We start from the raw sequence: 14,952 nt of genomic DNA, 5'->3' as shown, positions 1-14,952 counted from the left end.
CTGAGCACAAAACGTTAAGTCACAGTAAACAGATGTCGGGATGAAAGGTACATGTGGCTGGCATAGACATGGCGCAGGAAGTTGACAGTACATATGGCAACGGAGAAGGGATTGATTTGTAAATTCCCATTCCCATTTGTTCGTGTTATTACATTAGCAATGTATAATTTTGTACTTTTTAATTGTGTCCTCTTGAAATTAAACAATATTGCTAGGAATAATGTGATTAATATCTATATATGGTGGCACATTTCATATGTATAATCACTAGAGTCTACCGACGTTTTATTCACGATAAACTGGACTTATACATACGAGAGCGTGTGTTATGGTATGTTATAAAACACAGCGGAAAGATTTGTTGTCACTAGCTACACCCATGAATACGTGTGTGTACGACACGGTGCATGCATTCATTCGTCATTTCTTTAGAATCAGATAAACAAATACTTGAATTTTCTATATAGGTGTCGTGGAATGTGGATAATATCTTACCTGGAAATTAGGATGAATAAAAGTAGATGATATAAGGCTGTCATACTGTATGATATATCAAGACACACTAGCTCGTCTGTACGATTCTTTGATGCTGTAAAACACGGTGCAATTGCCTGTTATATAAAGCTCAGGTAATTACCATGTGAAAGCTGATTCGATGCATGTGTTATGTATCGACATGTAGTCGACCTATGAATAATACTAATAATGGCATTAAGACAGGGGTGAATCGGAGTCGGTTCATTGGGGTCATCGAACGGGTAAAATCAAATATGGATCCGCCCACTGTCACTGTGCGCGATAACTAGTCTAGGGCAAAGACGAGAATGTGTGTACACAATGGGAGAGACGACCACCCCAATTAATCTACTAGTATATTAAGCACTATTGCACAATTGCACAATGTCGAGCACCTTGGATGAAGTCTCTTATTACAATTCCATTAATAGCTTTGACATTACAAGAATAAAGGCGTGTAACTGAGGTATTTTATTTGATGTCTGATGTTGTTGTATGCAGTGGCTCGCTCGTGTACCTGGCAGTTGTGTCAACAATCAAGAAGCTGTCGAGTATAAGGCGTTAATTGGCGTATTTCTTTGAAAATATGTCGATTGAGTAGATTTTACATAAATCGACGTTCCTGCTAACAATAAACTACAGGAATAAATCTTGCAACGCCGTAATACGGATATAAATTTGCGTCACCGCTTGGTGCAGCTATAATCGCTGTATTGCTAGCTTTAAAGTTATTTTTGTATTTCACAATAATCTTTAAAATGAAGTTATAATATTTTGAGGATAACCAACCCAGCGGGAGTGTACCACTCGATTTCGACCAGTTCATCCGTACGAGCGATATTCGTGAAACTGGGGCAAATATTGTGGCGTAGTCGCCTCCGTGGGTTGATGAATCTTTAATACTTTTGGTTTTATATACATATCACATTATTTAAATTCACATAACTATGGAAAATGATTTAGTATATGCTGTCAGTCGGCCGCAATGATAACATGTATTGGATCTATTTAGCGGTGCATGTAAGTCAGCAAATTATGTCTTTGTATAGTTACACGACTTACTGGGAACGAGGCTGGAACCATCATAGCAGACTTTATGACATATCTAGATATATCTAGACAGCGGGAATCACGTCCCCGAAAATTATTATGTCGTAACCTGTATCCCGTGTATAAATAGTATCATTGCTTGGCCTTTCTGGCGGCATAATTATTTTTGATATTTTGAGCTTACTGTATACCAGCGCCTTTTATAAAATATTACAGGCAACTGATGAAAATAGCGAACGATGTGTGCAACTGAAAGCTGTTGTTGATACATATAGCTGTATAGCTGTAACATATGTGAGCTTATATTTGCGACAGTTGCAGAGATACTCACATCTATGTGCACGTCACGAGTGGTTGCCAGACAACTCGATCATAATATTAAACACTGTATGCTGTTTTGAGATAAACGGATCCAATGCAGACATATATAAATTAATATTGATATGGTTTGTGTGTTTTATCGAATTAAATATTCATGACATGTTAATTTCACGTTAGTTTCACCACGGCACGTGTATACTCGAGTAATTTTGTTTGTAGTTATAGATTGCATTTTAACTGATCAACAAAAATAGATCAAAGCTTCCCGTGTTTTTAGTAAGCTGATCATCTACGACATTATAATTTATATATACTACATACTCCTTATTACATCCAATATAATTTATATACACCTTATTCTATATATTCAGTTTTAACCTTATAAATGTAGCAAAATGGATATTGAAATTAAAACAAAAAATGCAATGGAACAGTGGCACGGATCAGGCGAAAGCATAATTTCCATCTGTACATAATGCATTGAACACAAAGTCGCCAGCAATAAAGCATGTACGCCATTACACAGGGGTCAGTGATTTACTTTTGATACTAAAATAAACACATACGCATTACAAGCCGGTAGTTCGCAAACACCATTCAGTTTTTGGAAGTCACTTAGTTTATTACTAGGACCACAATCACTCTCCTAGTCGAGTGACTGTGCTAGGACGTATTCTGCTGTTACATTTATTATTTCCAACCGTTTTGCGATAGCATTTTCTAGAATGAAGCGTTTCCTGTAAATGCTGGAAAGCGAAATAATGAAATAACGTGATGGTAAATATTTACCTAGAGTACAGTATGTTGACCTTCATAATAATATACTTCATAATGCAAAACATTAGTCACAGTGAGTTATTTAAATATACGACTCCTAATCGAAAAATATGACCACAGTCCAGAATTTCAGACGGATATTAAGAAACCTAAGAGCATATCAAAAGCATTTACTCTAAAATATAAAAAAGAACTGCAGTCAAAAGTCAAGAATGCCAGCAAATAAAGGACTCTGCCCCACAATCCTTTGTGCGCGTTATTACGGACACGCGCAAAAAACTGTACCACGCTTGTCAAATCTGGGTCAAATATACAGTACGCTACTATCTTGCCACAGTGGAGTGTTCGGTGACCATTGAATTAGCCCGTGATTCATATTTTATGTGTATTAATTTATTCATCAATTTTCGTGACTGACAGTACTGCCCAAATTTTAGTCAATTTTAGAGCATTGCCAGGCGATGGACGCGGGGCTCTTTGGCGACGACCGCATAGAGGTCAAAATACGCGTTCTATTTTTACGCGTTAAATATGGCTCTTCCATTTCGCCCCCTTCGGAATGTTCTACTTTCACAGCCTAATCGCAGGTTTTTTGAAAAACGTCAAAAAAACACAAGAATTAGTAGAAATGTTCCTGTTTTGGGCGGATTATTGATGGAGAATAATGTCTTTATTACAAAAATGCTGAAAAACCGTGAGTTGTTGCCTTAGTTATTTTTTTATTGGCGAAATACTGCGAACTTGGCAAATTTGGTTGCACAACTTCCCTTTATCATATACACTCAGCGACACCGATAAAACTGGTAGGAGGTAATACATTTGGGGCGAAAGTATTCAAAAATCAGTTTTTGGATGTTGCAATGGCAATGGTGGGCCAGGATTGTTTTCCAATTAGTGACGACACGACCTACCTGTGAAGTATGAACAAAACCGGCCGAGCGGAAACAATCACAGAGGAGTTAAAAGCCGTTGCTGGTGAAAAGTTACCCCAACTTTAGGGTCAAATTTCTCGGTAATGAAAACAGATATCAAAAATTCAAATGGTAACTTTGTGCCCACACTCAAGCTGAGTAGAATGAGCTATGTCTGAAGTGTTTTATCCCAAATTTGTAGGAGGAGATACATTTGGCGCGAAGCTATCCAAAAATCAGTTTTTTGGCTGTTGCTATGGCAACGGTGGGCCAACATTTTTTGCAGATTTTTCCTAATAACTAGAGTGAAGGTGTGACCTACCTGCCAAGTTTGAACGAAATCGGCCAAGCCAAAAAAAATCACAGAAGAAATCATACGTGAAAACACTGGAAATGTACACACACAGACACACACACAAAGCGACAAGCCGGTAGGCTGGTTGGCGATCCGCTCCGCTCAAAAACAAGCACCATGTTTTTGGCTGTTTCCATGGTGTGACATAAACGTGAAGCTAACGTCGGTTTATAACTAATACGAAGTTCGCAAACACCATTCAGTTTTTGGAAGTCACTTAGTTTATTACTAGGACCACATTCACTCTCCTAATCGAGTGACTGTGCTAGGACGTATTCTGCTGTTACATTTATTATTTCCAACCGTTTTGCGATAGCATTTTCAAGAATGAAGCGTTTCCTGTAAATGCTGGAAAGCGAAATAATGAAATAACGAGATGGTAAATATTTACCTAAAGTACAGTGTGTTGACCTTCATAATAATATACTTCATAATGCAAAACATTAGTCACGGTGAGTTATTTAAATATACGACTCCTAATCGAAAAATATGACCACAGTCCAGAATTTCAGACGGATATTACAGCCGTTCTGAGAATTATTCGGACAGTCAGTTAGCAATATATCTTGGAACATTGCAAAACACTTGGGTCTTTTCCAATCTAGACTTGATGGCGCCGTTGTACTGGCACGCCCACAATTGGAATCATTCCATTATCTTGCAAGATGCGGGTGAAACGCTGTTTTCAAAACGACATGCGTTGGTTACAATATATTAACAGGTTATATGTTGCATATGCATTCAAAGTGTTATTTTAAATTGTTATAACCATCTGAGTCCACCTGACATAGCGCAATTTACAGAACAACTCCCGAGTGTTGAGTATTAATGAACTAGTCGTTGGCGGGAAGGCTCAAAGTAGATTCTTAGCGGGACACGCTGCAGTTTCGCGACAGTTTTGGGACAAACTAAAAGTTGTTTTTACATTACTGGTGCAATATGTATCAAATTCAAATTTTATACAGTGGTGGGAGAGTACGTCAGGGATACATGGATGGAAAACTTGATTATAACGGTTTGATGGACTTTGTCGGATGAAGTGCCTTCATTGAGCTAATCACTTTTTCAACTGCAGTTTGAAAAAGACGGGGCATAACGACCGTTATTATGTCTAGTCCATTTTTGTAACAGGTACAACTGACTAAAATGAGCGAGGGGTTGAGATTTTTTGACAGATTTAAACAACATCTAACTTGTGAATTTCAAAATTACTGAAAATAATTACAATATAATTATAAAAAAAATAAAGAATGGTTGCTGTAAAAGCGCTAGATAATACTTGCAATTCACCAAGCCGACAACCCCTATGAAATAGTAATCCCAAACCATGCGTCCGTCACTCAAGTGGCGCCGACAAGTCTAGATTGGGCAAAGACCAAAGTGTTTTGCAAAGTTGCAAGTCATTTTGTAACTGACTGTCCGAATAATTCTCAGAACGGCTGTAAGAAACCTAAGAGCATATCAAAAGCATTTACTCTAAAATATAAAAAAGAACTGCAGTCAAAAGTCAAGAATGCCAGCAAATAAAGGACTCTGCCCCACAATCCTTTGTGCGCGTTATTACGGACACGCGCAAAAAACTGTACCACGCTTGTCAAATCTGGGTCAAATATACAGTACGCTACTATCTTGCCACAGTGGAGTGTTCGGTGACCATTGAATTAGCCCGTGATTCATATTTTATGTGTATTAATTTATTCATCAATTTTCGTGACTGACAGTACTGCCCAAATTTTAGTCAAAAAAACGCAACTGGTGAAACGGAAGAGCATTGCCAGGCGATGGACGCGGGGCTCTTTGGCGACGACCGCATAGAGGTCAAAATACGCGTTCTATTTTTACATGTTAAATATGGCTCTTCCATTTCGCCCCCTCCGGAATGTTCTACTTTCGCAGCCTAATCGCAGGTTTTTCGAAAAACGTCGAAAAAACACAAGAATTAGTAGAAATGTTCCTGTTTTGGGCGGATTATTGATGGAGAATAATGTCTTTATTACAAAAATGCTGAAAAACCGTGAGTTGTTGCTTTAGTTATTTTTTTATTGGCGAAAAACTGCGAACTCGGCAAATTTGGTTGCACAACTTCCCTTTATCATATACACCCAGCGACACCGATAAAACTGGTAGGAGGTAATACATTTGGGGCGAAAGTATTCAAAAATCAGTTTTTGGATGTTGCAATGGCAATGGTGGGCCAGGATTGTTTTCCAATTAGTGACGGCACGACCTACCTGTGAAGTATGAACAAAACCGGCCAAGCCGAAACAATAACAGAGGAGTTAAAAGCCGTTGCTGGTGAAAAGTTACCCCAACTTTAGGGTCAAATTTCTCGGTAATGAAAACAGATATCAAAAATTTCAAATGGTAACTTTGTGCCCACACTCAAGCTGAGTAGAATGAGCTATGTCTGAAGTGTTTTATCCCAAATTTGTAGGAGATACATTTGGCGCGAAGCTATCCAAAAATCAGTTTTTTGGCTGTTGCTATGGCAACGGTGGACCAAAATTTTTTGCAGATTTTTCCTAATAACTAGGGTGAAGGTGTGACCTACCTGCCAAGTTTGAACGAAATCGGCCAAGCCAAAAAAATCACAGAAGAAATCATACGTGAAAACACTGGAAATGTACACACACAGACACACACACAAAACGACAAGCCGGTAGGCTGGTTGGCGATCCGCTCCGCTCAAAAACAAGCACCATGTTTTTGGCTGTTTCCATGGTGTGACATAAACGTGAAGCTAACGTCGGTTTATAACTAATACGAAGTTCGCAAACACCATTCAGTTTTTGGAAGTCACTTAGTTTATTACTAGTGTTATGTCAGATAATGAATGAAATATCGAACAGGGTCAAGTAACATATACATGTATGTATGTATAAAACAGCGAATCAAATATCGAATCAAATATCGAATCAAATATCGAACAGTGTCAAGTAACATGTACGTATAAAACAACGAATCAAATATCGAATCAAATATCGAATGTTATATCAGCATAATTGTCCGATCATTATAATACGCTAGTACTATGTATATAACTAAATCACTAATCTAAATACTAAACTTAGTGTTCATGTCATTATAAAGTCTCTGTATTTGGCGGACGGTTTAATGTTGCTTCTGGTTCGAGTTGATCTTGTTGTTTGACTCAGTGAGGTCTCTGTCACTGGAATCTCTGGAATTGGTTGTGTAGATGTATGATCCGGCTTATCATTACTCACTGCTGGTGTTGACTGTTGAGTTGGTAACGCAGTGCATTCAGGCTGACTTGCTAGTTGAGACGGTTGATTAGTCGGTGGTTGACTAGATAGTTCTGCAGTTTCACGTATGAATTTACGATTCCGTCTATACATCCTTCCATCCTCTGTTTGCAATATATATGAACGTGGACCCACTTTGTTGACACATGAGGCTTTTCTCCATGGTTCTCTGGGGTTTGTAGGTTGCAATCTAACTTGTTGACCTATATTTAGCTCTCGTAGTTCTTTAGCACTTTTGTCATAATGAAATTTGGACTTCTGTTTTCTAAGTTTGATGTTTTCTGCTACACCTTGGACAACTTGTGGTTGAAGTAATACTTCTGGAGTTGGTAATAGTGTGCGGGCTCTACGTTACATTAATTTCTGTAGTGGGCTGCTGCCATCAGTGCTGGGTGTATTTCACCAATCTAAAATTGCTAGCTGTAAGTCTTTCTTGTCTTTGTTTGTTTCCTTGATGATCTTTTTTGATATCTTGACAGCTGACTCGACTTTCCCGTTGCTTTGACTGTGGTACGGTGAGCAGGTTATATGTTCGAATTCCCATTCACGTGCGAAGGTTTCATACTCATTGGATATGAATTGCAGTCCGTTGTCTGAAATTACATTCTCTGGAATGCCATGTCTGGCAAAGTGTGATTTAGTACAGTTAACTATAGTTGATGAAGTTGTATCTGTATCTAATTTGTCAAGTTCCCAGTAATCACTATAGTAATCAACAGTAATTAGGTAGTCAGTTTTGTTGTATGTAAACAAATCTTGTCCAACCATTTTCCATGGTCGTGATGGAATCTCGTATAACATCAAAGGTTCTTTTTGTTGTTTACTGAGGTATTCGTTGCAAGGACTACATTGTGTGATTTTGTCCTTTATTTCCGCTGTCATTCCGGGCCAAAATAGTACGTCGCGTGCTCGCCGTATACATGCTTCAGCACCTAAGTGACTTGAATGAATTCTATTGAGCATTTGTGGTCTCAATTGTTTTGGAATTATGATTTGATTTCCTTTGTATAGAACACCATTGTGTACTGTGATTTCTTCTCTGTATGTCCAATAGTCTCTTGCACATATTGGAACATCATCTCTGTTGTCTGGCCATCCAGCTAATACTGTTGTCATTAAGGATTGTAGAGTTGTATCTGTTTGTGTTAGCTTTTGAATTTGCTGATGAGTAGGATCACTAACGCGTTGGTATTGAGCTTGGTTAATGGACTCTATTTCTTGAAACAACTTGTCTTCTATTTTTAGCTGAAATAACTGATATTCTGGCATGCTGGCATGTTGGAGCTAGTACTCTTCTCTGTTAGGTATGCTCTGCTGAGCATATCAGCAATGTGCATCTGGTTGCCGGGTTTATATTGTACTTTGATGTTGTACTTTTGAAGACGTAGCATCATGCGCTGTAAGCGTTTCGGTGCTCGGTGTATCGGTTTATTGAAGATAGGTACAAGCGGTTTGTGATCTGAATCTATGGTGATTTCTTCTCGTCCATGTATGTATTGATTAAATCGTTCACATGCGAAAACGATTGCTAAACATTCCTTCTCTATTTGGGCATAGTTTTGCTCAGTGGGAGACAACGATCTTGACGCAAATGTCACAGGTTGTCCGTTTTGAAGAAGTGTGGCACCTAATCCTTTTTCCGAAGCATCGCATTGTATGGTTACCTCGTCATTTACATCGTAGTATTTCAGAATTGGTGCATGGGTGATAAGATGCTTTATTTGACTGAACGATTCTTCTTGCTGCGATTCCCATACAAATACAGCTTTGTCTTCTTTCAGTCGTCTTAACGGTTCGCTGATTTCTGCTAGTTTGGGTAAATATCTAGCTAAGTAGTTAACGCATCCAAGTAAACGTTGTACTGCTTTTTTGCCATCTGGTCTGGGCATTTTCTGTATCGCCTGTATTTTCTGAGGATCTGGTCTGAGTCCATCAGTGGTAATCAGCTCTCCCATAAATAGTACTTCTTTGAGCGATAATCTTAGCTTCTTTTTGTTTAATTTCAAGTTAACCTCTCTCGCTCTCTGCAGTAGACTTCTTAGCTTTTTGTCATGGTCTTCCATGTATTGTTGAGGAGTGTCTCCACATCCAAACACAAGTATGTCATCTGCAATGACTTCAATACCAGGAATATCATGCAATGCGTCATGAAGGCAGCGTTGGAATTCTTCCGAAGCTGTACCTGCCAAAGGTGTCCAGAACGTTGTCAGGTAGGAGCTTTGTTCATCCAGTTTGACCTGATGGAAACCATCTTTGGCATCTAGAATCGAGAATACTTTAGCATCGGATAACTTAGGTAGAATTTCGTCTAGCGTTGGCATATGATACTTGGGACGTTTAATTGCTCGATTTAAACTTGTTTGGTTTCAGAACAGCTACAATACTGCTTATCCAGTCTGTGGATTTAGTAACTTTCTTTATTATGCCTTTCCTTTCCATTTCATTTATTTTGGCTTTCAATTTTGCTTTCAGTGGAATGGGAACACGTCTTGGTACATGCTGTACTGGCTTAATAGTTGAGTCTATTTCAATTTTGTATTCACCAGGCAGGCACCCTAGACCTTCAAACACATCATTGTATTGTTTGATGACGTTATCTTTAGATGTGCATGTAGGAGTTGCTTCCTGTGAAATACTATTCACAACATTAAGAGTAATCAGTCCCATATTTGTACATGTATCACCAGATAGTAGTGGTTTCTGTTTTCCTGCTATAACTTTGAAGTTCAGTGTATATTCTTTATCTTTAACTTTGCAGATTAGGTTACATTCACCAATAGCATTTACTATGCTATCGTCATAGAGCTTCAACCTTGCTGTTGTTTTCTCTAATGCTAGTTTACCATGCTGTTTTATGTCACACAGGTCATTATATGTCATCACATTACAGGTTGCACCAGTGTCTAATTGACAATTTATTCTTGTTTCACCAGTCGTATCTCGAAATGTTATTGGTATATAGAATTTCTTTCTATTTCCATATTGAACTGCACCAATAGTATCTATCTTAAATATGGAATCATCAGAATCTGATACTTCATCCTGCAGCTGGTGTAGATTCTGTTGTACTTGATGCTTCTGTTTGCATACAGATTGAAAGTGATTTTGCTTACCACAATTCCTGCAAGTCTTACCATAGGCTGGACATTTGTTCTTGTCACGTTCATGGTTGCTACCACAATATCTACACTGGGAGGACTTATCTTTCGTTTGCTTATACTTGGGTCTTTCTTTGCGTTGCTCAGTATATTTATGTCGATTGCTTTCTGTATGTTTACCTCCTTTCTTTACATAGTTGACTGGGTTTACTGTGACATCATTTCCCATTTGACTTAGCTGTTGCCGTGAAACTTCACTTATTCTAAGCGATTCTATGACTTTGTGTAAGTCACTTGCTTGCTCTCTGAATAATCTTGCTCTTGCTATGGAATCTTTACAGCCAAGGACCAATCTATCTCTAACCATCTCATCTTCGAATGTGCCAAATTTGCATGGTTCATCTAACTGACGTAGTCGGATTACTAACTGGTCTATGGTTTCATTGGGTTGTTGTTCTGCGTTGTGAAAAACATATCTTTCATACAGAACGTTGCGTTTTGGTACGAAGTGTGCTTCTAACTTATCTAAGATTGTCTGAGTCTCTTTCATTTCATCATCTGTGAGTTGCAATCTTTTCAGTATTTTCTTACACTCTGTACCCATTAACATCTTAAGAGTAGCAACTTGGATGGGTTTATCTTTCTTATCAAGCTCAGTGGCTGTTTTGTAATCTTCATATGATTCACGATATGTCTGCCAATTTATTGCTATATTTCCATTACAGTTCATTGGTTCTGGAGCGGGAATGGAATTGTTCGTTGCCATGATCAATCACTGGGGTCAACGCTGACAAAAAAATTTACGCTATGTTACTCACGGTTTTGAAGTGTTGTGCTGCACACATCTGAGTCAGTTTGAAGGCTGGATACTTCAAAAAAAAATGTTTGCACTCACATATATTCAACATTAATAGCGGCGATCTGTGCTCAAACACATGTACGGAGTCAAACTTGCCAGTCTTGTATTTTTCTTTGCTCAATAGTCTTCGTTTTGGTAGCTGTGTTGTAATCCAGGCTTTTCTACTGTGATCCACACTATTTTCGCCAAAACTTCACCACTTCTGACACCATGTTATGGGTTCTGTTCATTGAAGATAATTAATGACAAGACGAGTGACTGAACACTGACAGCATATCTAAGACGCCATGTTTATATTCTACACCGAGAGGTCAAAAAGAGGCTGCATACATTAAGTGTATAAACAAGCGGGTTATCAGTATGGACGCTGAGGGCGCCATATATTACATAAGGCTAACTCCCTAACAACTAGGACCACAATCACTCTCCTAGTCGAGTGACTGTGCTAGGACGTATTCTGCTGTTACATTTATTATTTCCAACAGTTTTGCGATAGCATTTTCTAGAATGAAGCGTTTCCTGTAAATGCTGGAAAGCGAAATAACGAGATGGTAAATATTTACCTAAAGTACAGTGTGTTGACCTTCATAAAAATATACTTCATAATGCAAAACATTAGTCACGGTGAGTTATTTAAATATACGACTCCTAATCGAAAAATATGACCACAGTCCAGAATTTCAGACGGATATTAAGAAACCTAAGAGCATATCAAAAGCATTTACTCTAAAATATAAAAAAGAACTGCAGTGAAAAGTCAAGAATGCCAGCAAATAAAGGACTCTGTCCCACAATCATTTGTGCGCGTTATTACGGACACGCGCAAAAAACTGTACCACGCTTGTCAAATCTGGGTCAAATATACATTACGCTACTATCTTGCCACAGTGGAGTGTTCGGTGACCATTGAATTAGCCCGTGATTCATATTTTATGTGTATTAATTTATTCATCAATTTTCGTGACTGACAGTACTGCCCAAATTTTAGCCAAAAAAACGCAACTGGTGAAACGGAAGAGCATTGCCAGGCGATGGACGCGGGGCTCTTTGGCGACGACCGCATAGAGGTCAAAATACGCGTTCTATTTTTACGCGTTAAATATGGCTCTTCCATTTCACCCCCTCCGGAATGTTCTACTTTCACAGCCTAATCGCAGGTTTTTCGAAAAACGTCGAAAAAACACAAGAATTTGTAGAAATGTTCCTGTTTTGGGCGGATTATTGATGGAGAATAATGTCTTTATTACAAAAATGCTGAAAAACCGTGAGTTGTTGCCTTAGTTATTTTTTTATTGGCGAAAAACTGCGAACTCGGCAAATTTGGTTGCACAACTTCCCTTTATCATATACACCCAGCGACACCGATAAAACTGGTAGGAGGTAATACATTTGGGGCGAAAGTATTCAAAAATCAGTTTTTGGATGTTGCAATGGCAATGGTGGGCCAGGATTGTTTTCCAATTAGTGACGGCACGACCTACCTGTGAAGTATGAACAAAACCGGCCGAGCCGAAACAATCACAGAGGAGTTAAAAGCCGTTGCTGGTGAAAAGTTACCCCAACTTTAGGGTCAAATTTCTCGGTAATGAAAACAGATATCAAAAATTCAAATGGTAACTTTGTGCCCACACTCAAGCTGAGTAGAATGAGCTATGTCTGAAGTGTTTTATCCCAAATTTGTAGGAGGAGATACGTTTGGCGTGAAGCTATCCAAAAATCAGTTTTTTTGCTGTTGCTATGGCAACGGTGGTCCAAAAAATTTTTTCAGATTTTTCATTATAACTAGGGTTAAGGTGTGACCTACCTGCCAAGTTTGAACGAAATCGGCCAAGCCAAAAAAATCACAGAAGAAATAATAGTGAACACTGGAAATGTACACACACAGACACACACAAAACGACAAAAGTGATTATAAGGGCAATCCTAGCGGAGCGGATCGCCAACAAAAGTGATTATAAGGGCAATCCTAGCGGAGCGGATCGCCAACATAAATTATGCATAGCAGACCAATTTGTTCTGAGTCAACATACGGTAACCTTTATGTGAAACACGCTGGTTGGTCGATTGGCTGGCTGGCTAGTCAGTCAAATCTGTCTGAGTGCATATTTTTGTTATTATTCAAATCGCCGCTTATGACAATACCGCCAAAATTGACACTTGTAAGTCTTATGAAGTACATTTAATTGTGTTACACTTATCAGTATGCCAATAGTCTGGTTCCAATGGCTGGTTCCAATGCCACAGGTCAGGTAATGAGTTAAATGTTAGTAAATTATCAATATTCATTTAGCGATAACACTAGTAAGGTAATTAGTGAATTCAGTTATTGATTGATAATAATAAGGTCCACACAGCTACGAGAAAAAGTGTTCAAGTACTTGTATAACTTCATAAGATAGAACACGGTGTTTAGTTTCTAATTTGAATATCCGAGTTTCAAAGATTGCGGGCGCTGTCGGAGAGTGCCATATGTCTATTCACGCATTTATATATATGCACAATAGAAGCCAATTATGCGGTATTTAATACATTATATCTGTTAAAGTGTTTCCACATTCGAATGACGGTGGAGGAGGTGATCACCTCCCAATTGTCATTATATTGTAACCGTGATATCACTGACAGGATGGGATAAAGGGCAGTTAATGCTTCACTTTGCAGAGCGTAGCCGACCTGCTTTGCCATAATCATGAACATTTCATAAATTAATGGTCTAACTGTCCTTTCAAGAACGTATATGCAGGTAAATAGTGGGAATGTCGCCTATAGATTGATTCACACTATAATTAGAACATTTGATTGTAAGTGAGCGGAGAAGAGTTTGGCACAATTTATCTGACTCGTATAGTTCGCAGTGTCTTATGGAGAGTAAAACTAGTATTAGACAAGTTAGGGCGCACAAGGCATTTTCTAATTATTTCACTTAGTAGAGCTAGGAATTATCTAGCAAGTATTATATTAATTAATTTCTTATGTATATTTTAATAAGGTGCTTTGCTAGGTGCAACATGTTGTACCTATCGTTTTGATAGGTTTAATTTGATGGAATATGACGATTCGTATTATTGTTTTTTTTTCTGTGATATCAATGTGTGTTTATTGAAATAGTAGCCTTCATATACAATTTAATACAGGGAAAAAAACATTGATGAGATATAAGCTTAGTTGTGGTATTTACCAATCGCTGTAGTAATAATAGTGTATTTAATGAGGCTTTGAACATGACACTTGTTTATGATTAATAAAAATACATATATTGTATTATATAAAATACAATTGCTCTATTTGCTGATTGAAGAGGGCGTTGTAAATTAACATTGCATTTCAATTATCTATTTAAAATATCCTGTGTCTAACATAGAATATATTCTTATAAGCACGCCTAGTGCTACAAATCATTATGCTATAAAAACACAGGTTCAGTGTGGGTATTACACAAGGTTCATTTAAGCAAAGCAATATAATTATGGAAATAATTTTACTCAGGTTAAGTAAAACAACTGACACAACCGAATCATGTAGTCTTCGCCTTGAATAGATCACAACATATTATGCACACCTATTCGAAATAATCTGTGACGCTACCAAAGTGTTTTAACCACGTTTTGCGGTGATAACATGAGATTTATGTTTTAAACAAAATCTGCCTGCAAGAGTTAATATATATTGAGAGAAGGTTCAAACTGGTGTTACCTGCAACAAGAAAGGCACCCGGAAGCTTCTATTTTGTGGTATGAAAAGTGAGTTTAAATCAGTCTTAGACGTTTCCCCGCCGGCTTTGAATCCTACGACCTTCCGTAAA

The sequence above is a fragment of the Saccoglossus kowalevskii genome, chromosome 14 (assembly GCF_978046115.1).
Source record: "Saccoglossus kowalevskii chromosome 14, keSacKowa6.1, whole genome shotgun sequence".
Classification (NCBI taxonomy): Eukaryota; Metazoa; Hemichordata; class Enteropneusta; family Harrimaniidae; genus Saccoglossus; species Saccoglossus kowalevskii.
The sequence above is the reverse complement of the archived record's forward strand: the minus strand, read 5'-3'. Positions refer to the sequence as shown.